The sequence below is a fragment of the Miniopterus schreibersii genome, assembly GCF_964146895.1.
Source record: "Miniopterus schreibersii genome assembly, chromosome: 20".
NCBI classification, from domain to species: Eukaryota; Metazoa; Chordata; class Mammalia; order Chiroptera; family Miniopteridae; genus Miniopterus; species Miniopterus schreibersii.
In genome coordinates, this window is record NC_138122.1 from 1604684 (window position 1) to 1620544 (window position 15861).

At 41.3% G+C, this 15861-nt stretch overlaps 1 long non-coding RNA gene across 1 annotated transcript in view; it reads left to right on the forward strand.

The window, feature by feature from the left end:
• The first annotated feature begins 10478 nt into the window (after window positions 1-10478).
• LOC308549847 overlaps window positions 10479-15861 on the forward strand; it is a 62772-nt gene continuing 57389 nt past the window's right edge. Inside the window, exons 1-2 of the long non-coding RNA XR_013997802.1 lie at window positions 10479-10605; window positions 10711-10808. This is a non-coding gene — a long non-coding RNA (uncharacterized lncRNA). The remainder of the gene's footprint in view (window positions 10606-10710; window positions 10809-15861) is intronic.

Genomic DNA, 15861 nt, shown 5'->3' on the forward strand with positions numbered 1-15861 from the left:
GGTAAAAGCGATAAATGGCAGATAAGGATGACATTGTATATATTGGAATACTTTAGATTTTACTCTGAATGGGATGGGAAGACATTCAAAGGTTTTGTGGAAGGAGTTTTCATAAAAATTAGGTATGTATATAACCTTAGAGTCACCAATCTCACTATTGGTTAAATTCCACAAAAACCAGTACACAGAAGCATAAGGCATGTGTAAGAATGGGGTGTTTTTTGTTTTCGTTTTTTAGTGTGTGTGTGTGTGTGTGTGGGTGTGTGAGAGAGAGTGAAGACTAGAAGGTAATCGAGGTATCCCTTAATAGGGAAATAAGTAAAACCTGTTCAGCACTCAGAACAATGAAAAGAGATCCATATAGCTCCTAAACAGTATTGAGTAAAACAAAAAGGATGAAAGAGAATGAGATATACTGCACAATGCAACATATATAAATTTAAAAGACATATATACCAAAGGAAATACTATTTCTCAAAGATCCATAAATATCCAAGGATATGGATCATGTAGAGTGAGTGTCTATGAGGAGGCAGTGAGAATGAAATTAGGACTGGGAATATAAAACAAAAGTAAATAAATATTTATAAAGAGAAATGATTTAAGGAGAAGTTTTAAAAATCATGTAAAATATTATAGTCTTTCAGAATGAGCAACCCATTTCTACTCCTAAAAATTTTTTATAATTTTATTATTTTTTTAATTATTGTTATTTTTTAATATATCCTTATTGATTTCAGAGAGAGGAAAGGAGAGGGAGAGAGAGAGAGAGAAACATCAATAATGGGAGAGTCATTGATTGAGCCCACAACCCGGGCATGTGCCCTGACCATGAATTGAACCCTGATGGCTTGGATCCTAGGTCGACGCTCAACTGCTGAGCCACGCCCGGCCAGGGCAAAAAAACTTTATAATTTTAAATAGAGCAAATCACCATGTAGCCATCATCCAGCCCCCCAAATCACTAACTTGTAGCACTTACACCTTGATCAATATTTCTCCCCTCGTTTTTATTTATTTTTGAGCATTTTAAATCAATTTTTTAAATAAAATTTACATGTCTAACAAAGTGCACCCATTTTATTTGTATATGTTGATGTGTGTTGAGTATAATCACCACCTCAAACAAGTTATATAATATTCCATCACTCAAAAAAAAAAAAAAAATTCCTAGAGCACCATTCCAGTCAATCTTTTCACACTACACTTAAGCAAATACTGATCTGCCTCTGTCACTATAGATTAGATTTGTCTTCTCTAGATTTATTTCTATAAGAACCATGAAGTTTCCATTGTGTTCATGTTTTCCTTTAAAATTTTGAGCATATTTATGATACTTGTTTTAAAGTGTTTTCTCCTAATTTCAGCATATATATTATATTTAGGTGTTTCTAATGCCTGATTGTGTTCCTGAATAAAGGTCACATTTTTCTGTTTCTCCATAGGTCTAGTAATTCTTGATTGGATGTAAAATATTTAGATGCTGTTCCTTTATTTAAGCAGTGTTGGGCTTTTTGTGGCAGGCAACTAATTTATTTCTGGATCAGCTTGGTTCTGCGAAGCTTGTTTTTAAGCTTTGTTAGGGTGGTTTGAAACCTTTACTTTAGGGTGATTTTAACCCAGCTACTAACATAAGACATTTTTGTGGTCTTTACAGAATTCCCTAAGAGTTTAATGAGGATCCTCCCTTGTTTGGATGGAACTTGAACGTCTCTCAGTTTTGTGAGATGCCTGGTAGCTGTTCCATTCACAACTTTTGGTAAATTATCATTCATTAATAGTTACTCTCTACCAAACCTTTCGTTCTTTTACCCTATGCATATGTAGATTCGAATTCAAAACTTGAGGTGGCAAAGGAGATGGAAGCTACACTCACCTCCTCCAAGGACCAAGCTGGGATTACAACAGAAATATAGAATATCAACCTGAATAACCAATGGAAGACTAGCTGAACAGAGGTCTCATAACCAAGGATTTACAGAAGAAGACACATCAAGACTGGTAGGAAGGGCAGAGACATGAAAAGGGCTGGTCCTGCGCCATAGGCGGCGGCTAAGATCCCAGAGGAATATCTCAGCTGCAAAGGTTCCCCCTGAGGAGTGTAGGGTCTCAACCCAAAGCTGGGTTTCCCAGACTAAGACACTACAGCTGAGAAGAGGAGCCCACATAATATCTGTCTGTGAACATCAGTGGGTATTCTATACAAAGGTAGAAACTTGAGTCTGCTAGAGACACAGGTTGATGAACAAAATTTCAGTTGTAGCCACTCACCCTGAGCTCCAGGGGAGGAAGGGAAGAGCAAACTAGAGTCTCATGAGGAGAAACTGGGTGCTGTGGCTCTGGAGAGACAACTAAAGGGACAGCCACCAGGATCCCTATGCTGAGCTCCTATCCCACACTATAGACACCCTCTTTCTTGGGAGAAGCACTCCTCTCCATAAGGCATCAGCTGGGGGAAAGAAATAGTCCCAAACTCTGGACACCCTGTCAAAATACCCTGTGGGGCTAACATCCTGCTGAGGAGTCAGATGACTGGGCAGGGTTGTAGAGGTCTGGGCAGAATCAGGAGGTGTCAGTGATTGAGTTGTATGTCTCTGGAGCAGGAGTTACTCCCCTTACCTTCCCCCAAGCTGGACCAACGCCTCCCCCTCATGAAAAATCCACTAGCTCCACCTTCCTGACTCCCAGTGACCTACCCTGCTGAGTAGGGGGCTTCCAGCAGAATCTGAGACAGACTCAGTTATATGGCTGTAAGACAGAGGCAGTTTTTCCCTTTCATAACCAATCTTTGCAGAGCACTCCCTTTACATGAACAAATCTTGGGCTGTTTGGTCTTGATAAACTCTGCTGGTCTCACCATGATGACTCCCTGAGACCTTGCCCCACCACAAAGGTATGTGGGCACCCAGCAGGGGGAAGCTAGACTGGGTATACCCTGGGATTTTGGTGAATGGACTCAGGCCTACCCTGGCACCAAGTTTAAACCTGTATCAATCTGGTGAAAGTTACTCAACTCTACTTGGTGACTCACTGAGAACCTTCATCCTGAAACTTGAGTACCATCAGAGGCTCATTCAGTGACTGAGCCTAACATGTATTTGGCAGGCAGAGGCAAGTGAAAGCAAATCTCAGGGTGGTTGGGCCTTTTTCTGACCTTCTCCAGGACTTGGTGCTGGTGGATGCAGCCTTGGTGCACAGCTTAGTCCTTCTCACACACACTCATGCACAACAGACTCAGCCACAAACTGTGGCTCCAAACAGGTTGTCTGGTGCCAGTCATAGGCAGTATCTGACATTGGCCTGCATCAGAGTCCCTATCAAGAGGCCCAGAACCAACACACCCAGTGGCCAGTTTCAGACAACATCAGAGAAGGATCCAATTAGCTTCACAAGCAGCATATCCAAAGAGAAGTCTCAGCAGGCACCAGACCTTGCTGAAGTGAATTCTGTTTAGGGTGGTCAACACTTGCACAGCAGCTCATACACTGTGGCCAAGGTCAATACTCATAGTCAGCCAGCCTGAGGGTTGATCCCATGCTCAAAAGGGTCAATAGCAATCATGACTCATTTACAACAGGAGGCCTCACATAAATAATACAAGTGACATTCCTAGAGCACCCAGCTCAGGTGATAAAAAAAACTGTGCCACTAGAACTCACAGTAACACCTACTGTATAAGAGTACCCTACCAAGACTTGGAGACATAGCAGATCTACCTAATACTTAGTAACAAACATAAAGAGGCAACCAAAATGGGAAGACAAAGAAACATGCCCCAAATGAAAGAACAGGAGAAATCTCTAGAAAAATAGCTAAATGAAATGGAGGCAAGCAATTTATCAGATAAAGAGTTCAAAAAAATGGCTTTAAAGATGCTCAAGTAACTTAGTGAGAAATGCAATAACATAAAAAAGGACATAGAAACCAAAAAATAAAACCAGTCAGAAATGAAGAAGGCAATATCTGAAATGAAGACTATACTAGAAAACATAAAAGTAGGTTGGATAAAGCAGAGAGTTGAATCAGTGATTTGGAAGAAGAGGTAACAGAAAACATAATGAGAGCACCAAAATAAAAATAAAAAATAAAATAAAATAAAAATAAAAAAATAACAGTTTAAGAGAACTTTGGGACAACATAAAGTGTAATAAAATTCACATGAAAGGGGTACCTGAAAAAGGAGAGAGAGAGCAAGGGATTGAGAACCTATTTGAAGAAATAATGACTGAAAACTTCTCTAAACTGGTGAAAAAAAAAAAGACATACAAGATGAGGAAGGTCAGAGAGTACCAAACAAGATGACCTCAAAAAGGCCACAGTAAGACACATTATAATTAAAATGCCAAAGGTTAAAGACAAACAGAGAATCTTAAAAGCAGCAGCAGCAAAACAGTTATTTACCTACAAAGGAGCTCCCATAAGACTGTCAGCTGATTTCTCAACAGAAACATTTCAGGCCAGAAGGGATGGCATGAAATATTCAAAGTGATGAAAAGGAAGGACCTACAACCAAGACTACTCTACCCAGCAAGGCTATCCTTTAAAGTTGAAAGAGAGCCCAGCCGGGCGTGGCTCAGTGGTTGAGCGTTGACCTAGGATCCAGACAATCGGGGTTCGATTCCCGGTTCGGGCACATGCCCGGGTTGTGGGCTCGATCCCCAGTCAGGGGCGTGCAGGAGGCAGCCAATCAATGACTCTCATCATTGATGTTTCTCTCTCTCTCCCTCTCCCTTCCTCTCTCTGAAATCAATAAAGGTATGTTTAAAAAATAATAATAATAAAGTTGAAGGAGAAAGAAAGAGCTTCCCAGGCAAGGAAAAGCTAAATAAATTCAATACCACCAAACCAGTATTACAAGAAATGTCAAAGGGTCTTCTTTAACACGACCTGGAAGAAGAAGGAGGAGGAGGAAGAAAATGGATAAAGTTAGAAAGAATAAAGTGGCAATAAATACGTACCTGTCAATAATCACTTTAAATGTCAATGGCTTAAGTGATCTAATCAAAAGACCTAGGACACATGAAGGAATAAGAAAACAAAACCCATATTCATACTTGTATAAGACTCACCTCAGAACAAAAGACACACACAAACTAAAAGTAAAGGGGTGGAAAAAATATTTCATGCAAATGGAAATTTTAAAAAGTTGGGGCATATATCAGACAAAATAGACTTTAAAACAAAGGCTATAACTAGAGACAAAGAAGAACGGTGCATAATGATAGAGAGATCAATCTAACAAATGATATAACCCAGGTAAACATTTATGCACCCAACATAGGAGCACCTAAATATATAAAGCAAATTTTGATGGACATAAAGGGAGAGACTGACAGTAATACAGTCCCAGTAGGGGATTTTAACACCCCATTGACATCAATGCATAGATCTTCTAGGCAGAAACTGGACAAGAAAAAAGTGTCTTTAAATGACATGCTAGACCAGATGGATTTAATTGGTATCTTCAGAGCATTTCATTCCAAACCAGCAGAATACACATTATTTTCAAGGACACATGGAACATTTTCTAGGATAGACCATATGTTAGGAGAGAAAACAAGTCTCAATAAATTTAAGAAGATTGAAATCATATCAAGCATCTTCTCTGACCATAATGCTATGAAAATAGAAATCAATCACAACGAAAAAAATGAAAAACATACAAAGACATGTAGGCTAAATAAAATGTTACTAAACAATGAGTGTATTAACTATGAGATAAAAAAAAATCAAATGATACTTTGAAATAAATGAAAAGGAGAACACAACAATCCCAAGCTTATGGGACACAACAAAAGCAGTCTAAGGGAGAAATTCATAGCAATTCAGGCTTACCTCAAGAAACAAGGAAAATCTGCAACGAAAAGTCTAACTTTACACTTAAAGGAACTAAAAAAAGAACAATAAACAAAGCTCAAAAAGAGCAGAGGAAAGGAAATAATAAAGATCAGAGCAGAAATAAAATAAAGTCTAAAAACACAATAGAAAAGATCAGTGAAACCAAGAGGTCGTTTTTTGAAAAGATAAACGAGATTGACAAACTGTTAATCAGAATCATCAAGAAAAAAAGGGAGGACCCAAATAAATAAAACAAGAAATAAAATAGAAGTAACAACTGACACCACAGAAATACAAAGGTTGCAAGAAAATATTATAAACAACTATATGCCAGCAAATTGGATGATCTGAATTAAATGAATAAATTCCTAGAAACATAATCCTCCAAAGCTGAATGAAAGAATCAGATAATCTGAACAGGCTATTACACTAAATGAAATTAAAGCAGTAATTAAAAAACTCCAAATGAACAAATGTTCTGGCTTGGATGGCTTCACAGGTGAATTTCCCCAAACATTAAAAGAACTAACACTTATCCTTCTCAAACTATTCCAAAAAGTTCAAGAGGTGGGAAGACTCTCAAGCTCATTATATGAGGTCAGCATTATCTTAATTCCAAAACCAGATAAAGATACAACAAAGAAAGAAAACTACAGGCCAATATCCCTGATGAACATAGATGCTATTATTCTCAAAATATTAGCAAACTAAATCTGACAATACACTGAAAAGATCATAGACCATGATAAGTGGAATTTATTCCTGGGATGTAAGTTTTGTTCAAGATCCACAAATCTATTAATGTGATACATCACATAAACAAAATGAAGTCTAAAGACCACACGATCATAGATACAGAAAAATCATTTGATATAATCCAACATCCACTTATGATAAAAACTCTCAGCAAAGAGGGAACAGAGGAAACTTACCTGAAGATAATAAAGGCCGTATGTGACAAACCCACAGCCAACAATGTACTCAGTGGGCAAAAACGGAAAACATTTTTTTAAAGATCAGCAACCAGACAGGATGTCCGCTTACACTTTCTTATTCAACATAGTACTGGAAATCCTAGCCACAGCAACCAGACAATAAGAAAAAATAAAAGGCCTCAAAATTGGAAGGGAAGTAAAACTGTTGCTATTTGCAGATGATGTGAGAACCATAAAGATTTTATGAAAAAACTACTAGAACTGATAAATGAATTCAGTAAAGTAGCAGGATACAAAATGAATACCCAGAAATAAGTTGCATTTTTATAAACCAATACTGAACTATCAGAAAGGGAAACTAAGAAAACAATCTCATTTACAATTGCACCAAAACCCCCCCACAAACAACTAAGAATAAATTAACCAAGGAGATAAAAGACCTGTATTCAGAAAATTATGACACTGAAGAAAGAAACTGAAGAAGATACAAGTAAGTGGAAACATATACCATGTTCATGTATAGGAAGAATTAACATCATTAAAATGTCCATGCTACGCAAGGCAATCTAGATTCAACACAATTCCTATCAACAAATGGTTATTTTACAGAATTATTTCAAATATCCCAAAAATTTATATGAGACCACAAAAGACCTTGAAGAGAAACAGCAATCTTGAGGGAAAAAAAAACGACAACAAAGTTGGAGAAATCACGCTACCTGATATCAGACTATACTACAAGGCCATAGTAATTAAAACTGCATGGTACTGGCATAAAAACTGACATATAGATCAATGGAATAGAATTGAGAGCCCAGAAAAAAAACCATGCCTATATGGTCAATGAATATTTGACAAAGGAGGCCAGGACATACCATAAGGTAAAGATAGTCTATTCAATAAATGGTGTTGGGAAAATTGTGCAGATATGTGCAAAAGAATGAAATTAACCACCTTCTTACACTATGCACATAAACTCAAAATAGATTAATACTTAAATGTTACATTCAAAACCATAAAATCCTTATAAGAATTTTAGGTAGTAAAATCTAAAACATTTCTCTTTCTCTCTTTTTTTTAAAAAAATATGTTTTTATTGACTGCCAGAGAGAGGAAGGGAGAGGGAGAGAGATAGAGACATTAATGATGAGAGAGTCATTGATTGGCTGCCCTGCATGCCTCCTACTGGGGATCGAGCCCACAACCCGGGCAAGTGTCCTGACCAGGAATGGAACCATGATCTGCTGGTTCATGGGTTGATGCTCAACCACTGAGCCACATTAGCTGGGCTAAGACATTTCTCTTAGCCATAATTTTTCTGATCTCTTTGATCAAGGGAAACAAAAGGAAAAATAAACAAATGGGACTAAAAAGTTTTTGCACAGTAAAGGAAACCATCAACAAAATGAAAACAACCCGCTGAATGGGAGAACATGTTCCCCAGTGATACATCTGATAAAGGGTTAATATCCAAAATTTATAAAAGACTTATATAACTCAACACCAAAAGAACGAACAATCCAATAAAAAATAGGAAATGGAACTGAATAGACGCTTCTCCAAAGAAGGCATCCAGAAGAGGGCATCCAGATGGCCAATAGACATATGGAAAGATGTTCGACATCCATAAAAAATATAGTTGTGTCTGGCTGGATCCCTCAGTCACATTCAACTGCAGTAAATACTGCAGGAGATAGGAGATTAAATATTTATTTGTCTGTGTCAAAGAGTCTCAAAGCTTCTAAATGTCAAAACTTAATTTGTAGGTTATAAAATACTGGGTTTAAAGTTTGTGTGTTTTAAAATTACTTCTTAGTGGTTTATTCTAATTACCGGATCTGTAGAATAGAGATTGGTCTCATTCTTCTTGCCTGATAAACAGCAGGAGGGTTTTGTTTTGGTTTTCGTTTCATTCCCTCATTTGCATATGGTGATACAAATCCCAGACTCTGGAAAAGGGATCTAAACTTCAGTCCTCACTCAGCCAGTGGGAAGGCAGAACTTGCGGTAATCACTTTACCTCGCTGGATCTTAGTAACAGCATTTGTGAAATGAAGGAATGGATAGTAAATGATCGTAAAAGCCCTTTTGGCTGGACCAAAGCTCTGTGACAGGTAACTTCCCCCACTAGACTGTCAATACCTTGAAGGCAGGGCTGTGCTCTAACATCTCTGTAGCCCCAGGTGCCAGTGCAGTGCTTGGCACCTGGGGGCTCAACAAAAGTTGGTTGAATTGAATAATATATGAGGAAGCAAGAGATGAGAGCCAGAAAGTTTAAAAGTAGGAACAAGCCTTTTCTTCTCTTAGTGGAGCAAAGTAAGAAAAGGCCGTTTCGCTAACAGGTAAACACCCCAGCTGGAGCAGAGCTGAAGGGCTGTTCCACCACGAGGGCGAGTTGAAACCCTGCATTGCACAAGCATCTTGAGGATAATTTATAGATTATAGAGAATGCTGATAAATTACAAAGGATAAATAAAATAAAAATTGTTGTGTAAAGTTAAGCCTTAATATAAAACAAAACATCAAGAATTAGTGGAAAAGTTCCAAAATAGTTGCTTAGATTTTCAAATTGTAAATAATTATTTTTGAGTAGGTAATGCACGCACAGAGGATACAATTTTAAAGATTTTTAAAACTTTTATTGGAAACACCTGTTTTGTCTTTTTACATCCTATTAGTTATTGGAATAAAAAGTTCATTTCCTTTGAACAGCAAGCGTCTGGTGAACACACAGGTCAGCCTTCCGATGCCCTCCTGGGCCTGCAGGCAGGGCCCCTCTGCCGCTGTGCCTTCCAAGGCCGGTGCAACGGCACCTCGACGGGGGCCAGCGAGTACGGTGGGGCGAAACGGTTACCCAGTGTCCAGAACAGGGGCCTGAGCCCTAGAAGTGAGGGGGGTTCAGGCAGAGCCCCTTAGGCGGTGCCGGGGGAAGGCCGCCGGCTGCCTCCGTCGCCCCGCCGGCGGTGTCTCCAAAGGGACGCGCGCACCTGGGTGGGGACGGGCTCGGGGGCGGCCAGCACCTGCCTGGCGGAGACGCCGGCCGGGGAGGCTGTGGCGGGCGCGGGGGCGGCTCCCGGAGGGCAGCGCGTGCACCCGTTCCCGGGCGGGCGCCTCCCCGCGTGTGGCGCCGTCTCCCAGTCCCGGGCCTCCCCTCCGGCCCCGGGGAGGGCGCAGTCACCGAGAGCAAAGCGAAGCGGACATTTATGCACTCCTGACACGAGAACCAGAGTGAAACGAACGTGTGTTCATTCTCCCGACTTAGCAGGACTTTTCAAGATCGCACCCGCGGTTTCGCGCAAAGCTGGTTACGTACGACGCGTTCACTCGCGGGTCCTTCAGCCCCCGCGCCTCCGCGGGGCTCCGCTCGCCCGGGCAGAGGCTGGCGGGCCGCGCCCCCCCGCAGGACCCTCCCACCCGGGCCCGCCCCCGCGCCCTGCCCGGCGCCCCCCTCCGGGCCCGCCCCCGCCTCACCCCTCCCCCGCCTCCCCCCTCCCCCGCCTCCCCCCTCCCCCGCCTCCGCCCTCCCCCGCCTCCGCCCTCCCCCGCGCCCGCCCTCCCCCGGGCCCGCCCCCGCGCTCCGCTCCCCTCCCCGTCGAGTGTGAGCAGCCAAAGGGCAGGCGTGGGGACAGCGCCCCAAGACCGCGCGGCGCGGGCGCGGACGGGGCGGGCCTCCCAGCCGGCGGGCGGCGCTGTCCCCCAGCCAGGGCGCCGTCTTAGTCGTTCCTGCTCCCCAATTGCTCCAGTCAACACAGTTCTTTAACTCTGGTTACACCGTCTTGCTGGAGGTGTCTACAGGTCCTTGAGCCTTTAACTTCCTCTCATTGATTAGCGGGTGAGAGATGTGTGTGTTCTGGACACTGTGCTGCGGTGATCGCAGCGCTGAGCAAGGTCACTTATTTACTATGTAATTCTGAGCTGTTTTCTATTCCAAAGGCAGTTGGAAACAGGGGCCGTGCGCCAGCCATGAACACGGATTTTTCTCTACCCTTTTTGGCACCTGTGACTAACTACTGGGCTCCTCCCACTTTCAGCAAAGTAAGTAAAAGAAAGCAACAATCTGGGAGAACCATTGTTCTTCAGTTTTGAACCGAAGGGAGCATAACCAAAATTGTCTGGGCAACTTGGATCCCCGGCTCCTTTGGAGAGGAAGGCTTTTGGGATATATGCCATGGTGGTTTATTACAGGTGGCAAAAATATTTGTTACCCAATGCACTGCTGAGCTTTCTGCTCCCCTGTTTTGCAGAGCTAATGCTAAAGGCCAGTACATCCTGGAAAACCTAGACTGGGAATAGGTGTTTCTCCATCTCCCTAAATACCCACTTGCTATTTGGTCTCCAGGTGGTTAATTTAATCTACTTTATTTTGTGTATTATAATTTTATTAATGGATATAACCTTGTCCAAAAGTCTGTGACTGTCACCCCCATGAACTTTCGCCATTTCTTTCTTGGATTCATGGATTTATTTACCCAGTAAGTATTTATAATCTCTGTGCTGGGCGTTGTGTGTCCAAGGATGAGTTAGACAAATATATTCCTTCTTACCTTTGGAGTATATAGCCTAACCCGAAGGGTAATTATTGAGCAAGAAATTGCAAGTGTGTCAGGCTAATACCCAGAGAGCTATGGGAATAGATCAGAAGTGATGGCCTTGAAGATAGGTAGCTCAGAAATGGCTTCTCTGACAAAGTGCCTGAAGGGAAAGGATGAGCCAGGACGATTCCAGGTAGGGAGGGGCCACCTGTGTGAAAGTTCTGAGGGAGAAAGGAGTATGGTGTGTTGTAGGTAATAAAAACCAATGTGGCTGGAACAGAATAATAATCTATGTTAATTTAGCATTTTATGTACCTAGCAATGTTCAAAGCAGTTTACATGTATTAATTTGTTTAACCTCCACAATGTGTGATGAGGAAACTGAGAACACAGAGGAGTTAAGTAACTTGACCAGGGTCACACAGCTAAGAAATTCCATAACTGGGATATGAGCCAAGACAGTTTGGCTCCAACTCCTGCCCTCTGGATGTAGCAACAGCAAAGGGAGACCAGACAAGAGCTACACTGCACAACTCATGAACTCAGGAGAGAAGATCGCTTTAAGTCAATTTAGACCACACTAAAAGTTAAATACAGCACCCTGGTCTTCTAAGTAGCACCTTTAATTTCTTTCTTCAAATGGAAAGTTGGGGGAATCCACTGAGAGTCTACTTCTAGGCTAAGTTTTAGACGAAAAACAAGAAGCAGTCAACTTAGTTCTCAAAGGGCTAAAAGGTCCTCAAACTTTGAGGGGAAGAATAGGTTACTGTGGAGTGGAGAGCTGAGACATTCAAGGAGCAGGCTGTGCTTATTTCCTATGAAAGCCAAAGTGGCCTTGTAGGACCTAGGCTGGTGGAAAGAATGGAATGGTTTTCAAACTGCTGTCCATTCCTTTTCAGTCTTTCATTTTTTCAACATATACTTATTATGTGCTTTGTATATGCCTGTTTTTTGCTAGGAGTTGAGGTTGGATCAGTGAATTGAACAAATGCAGTGGAAACCAGCGTGAGCAGGGGCACAAAAGTGCAGAAGTCTGTGACTGTGGGTGATATGGAAGAGGCCCATCTGGTTGGTGCCCCAAGGTCATGTTGACAGCAAATGGGGGCTAAGCTTAGGAGGCGAAACAGGGGCAGGGGAGATAAAGCCATTGATCGATCAAGATTCTATCAGCATCAGGAGTGAGAAAAAATTATTTTTTTCTAATACACAATGGGAAGCCATTGCTAGTTCTGTGTAGTAAAGAAAAACAATTAGTTTCTAGAATATTCTGTCTAACAACTGTGCACAGGCTACAAAGGAAAGCAGAGACACCTGGGGAGAAGGCTCAGGGACAGAAAGTAGATCTAAATGTCCTTGCTCTTATTTCTCACTTGCCCTGAATATGCTTTAAAATGAAATTTGCGATGGATTAGTATGTACTCTCATACTTGAAGGTCAGGGTTAAACCAGTTTCTCTTGGTAGAAAGTAGACAGGATTTCTGGGTAATAGCTTGGACCAGTTTTATTAACCCAAAACCATCTTTAAACTTGGCACCTCTTCAGCCAGAAACAAACATATTATTCATCCTGGACTGCCCTGAAATGAGTAAGAGAAATGAATGTAATTTAAGGAGATGGTCCTTAATTAAAGGAGCCAATTGGTAAATTTCAACGGCTGCCTTGTTTTGGCTATGCTTTTTTTTTTTTTTTCCGTTTTAATATTCTTCTCCAATCCTCTTGTTATAGAAAAGTTTATCACATTTGGCTTGACCTAGTAAATTTTTGTTTAATCTTCAGCGGATGCTGTGTCCGGTTGACTCTAATTCAGGATTGGCATGCACCGTGTATCTTAGCGCCAAGGTGTGCGGGAGGATGATGGCCCTGAAGCAGTGAATGCAGCCCGTTGTGTGGCTCTGAGTTCTCAGGATGGCTGTGTGCTGCCCTGGCTTTGCAGTGTAGCCAGAAAAGTGAAGAGGTGGATTTGTTTTTCTTTTTTCTGGCATATGAAGTTTAGGACCTACCTCCTCTATTCGTCCTCTCTGAGTGGAGTTTTCTCCACTCCACATGCCTATTTTCAATGGTAACCCAATATCACACATTTTGCTGGTTGGCTTTATTTATTTATTTACTTATTTAAAATTTATCTTTATTGTTGAAAGTATTATAAATGTCCCCTTTTCCCCCCATTGATCCTCTCTTCCTGTACCCCTCTCCACAGGCCTTTACCCCACTATAGTCTGTGTCCATGGGTTATGTATATATGCATATGAATTCTTATGTTAACCTCTTCCCACCCACCCACCCACCCACTCCCACCTTCCCTCTGAGATTCGTCAGTGTGTTCCATGCTTCTATGTCTCTGGATCAATTTTGTTCATCAGTTTATTTTGTTCATTAGATTCTACATATGAGTAAGATCATGTGACACTTGTCTTTCTCTGGCTTATTTCACTTAGTATAATACTCTTCAGATCCCACTGTGCTGTCTCAAAGGGTAAGGGATCCTTTGTTTTTACAGCTGAGTAGTATTCCGTGGTGTAAATGTCCAAGAAGATGCTTGATATGATCTCAATCCTCTTGAACTTGTAGAGACTTGTTTTGTGTCCTAACATGTGGTTTATCTTTGAGAATGTCCCATGTGCACTTGAGGAGAATGTATATTCTGCAGCTTTGGGGTGAAATGTCCTGTAAATGTCAATTAAGTTCATTTGATCTAGTGTGTCATTTAGGGTCACTGTTTCCATCTTGATTTTTTGTCTGTAAGATCCATCCAGTGAACTCAGTGGGGTGTTAAGTTCCCTACTGTGACTGTATTGCTGTCGATCTCTCCTTTAAAGTCCTCCAAAGTTTGTTTTTTTTCCTTTTTTTTTTTTTTTTTTTAGCCTGTGTAAGTCTTGTAGACAACATATATTTGGGTCATGTTTTCTTTCTTTCTTTCTTTTTTAAAAATATATCTTTATTGATTTAAGAGAGAGGAAGGGAGAGGAAGAGAAAGATAGAAACATCAATGATGAGAGCATCGTTGATCAGATGCCTCCCGCACACTCCCCATCGGGTACTGAGTTCACAACCCTGGCATGTGCCCATGAGGCAGAAACAGCCACCATTTTAGGAAGATTCCCCATTTCAGGTATCAGATGACCTACCTGAATGTATATGTAACCTTATCTGACCTCTGTAACCCCGCCCACTATTTTCGCGCCACAAGCAGGCCCAACCTCCGACCCTATAAAGCTGACCCAAGCCCTTTGTTCGGGGCCCAGAATTTGGAGACTGCCTCCTCTGGGACCGCATGCGTTAATAAAGGTCTCCCTTGGCCTCCTCCAGTGTACGGCCTGAGTCTTTTCTGCTACACCCAGACCTGAAATTGAACCACAATCTCCTGGATCCTAGATCGATGCTCAACTGCTGAGCTGTGCCTTGATGGGCTGGGTCAGGTTCTCTTATCTATTCAGCTACCTTGTATCCTTTGATGGGAGCATTTAATCCATTTATATTTAAGGTTATTATTGATAGGTACTCACCTATTGCCATTTTAGTTCTTTATGCCCATATTTATCATTCTCTCTATTTCAACTTCTTATTACAGCAGTCCCTTTAACATTTCTTGCAATGCTGGTTTGGTGGTGATAAACTCCTTTAGTTTTTGTGTGTTTTTTTTTGTCTGGGAAGCTCTTTATTTCACCATCTATTTTGAATGATAGTCTTGCTGGATAGTGTAGTCTTGGTTTCAGACCCTTGCTTTGCATTACCTTGAATACTTCATGCCATTCCCTTCTGGCCTGTAGAGGTTCTGATGAGAAAGCAGCTGACAGCCTTATGGGAGCTCCTTTGTAGGTAACAGCTTGCTTTTCTCTTGCTGCCTTGAAGATTCTCTCTTTGTCTTGAATTTTTGGCATTTTAATTATGATGTGTCTGGGTGTGGGCCTCTTTGAGTTCTTGTTTGTGACTCTCTGTGCCTCTGAACTTGTGTGACTTTTTCCTTAACTAGGTCAGGGAAGTTTTCTGCCATTATTTCTTCAAACAGGTTCCCTAATCCTTGCTTACTTTCTAGTTATTCTGGCACTCCTATGATGTGAATATTGTTACATTTCATGTTGTCCCACAGGTTTCTTAAGCTGTCCTGTTTTTACATTTTTTTTTTTTTTCTTTTTGGTTCTCTGATTGAGTGATTTTTTTCTACCCTGCCTTCTAATTCACTCATCCAATCCTCATCTTCCCCTAATCTGCTGTTTATTCCTTCCAATGTGTTCTTTATTTCTACTATGTCATTCTTAATTTCCTTCACAGTTTCCAGTTCTTTTCTCATGATGTTGAGCATCCTTACAATCAGTATTCTGAACTCTATATCTGATAGATTGCTTATCTCCACTTCATTTAGATCTTCTTCTGGAGAGTTCTTTTGTTCATTCATTTGGGGCTGTTTTTTTTGTCTCCCCATTTTGGCTGCCTGTTTGTATTTGTTTCTATGTATTAGGTAGATCTGCTAGGACTCCCAGTCTTTTGGATGGTCTCTGGTGCAGGCAAATATCAGACCCTGTTTGGGAGTGGCCTTGAGTACCTTGTGTGAAGCTTTC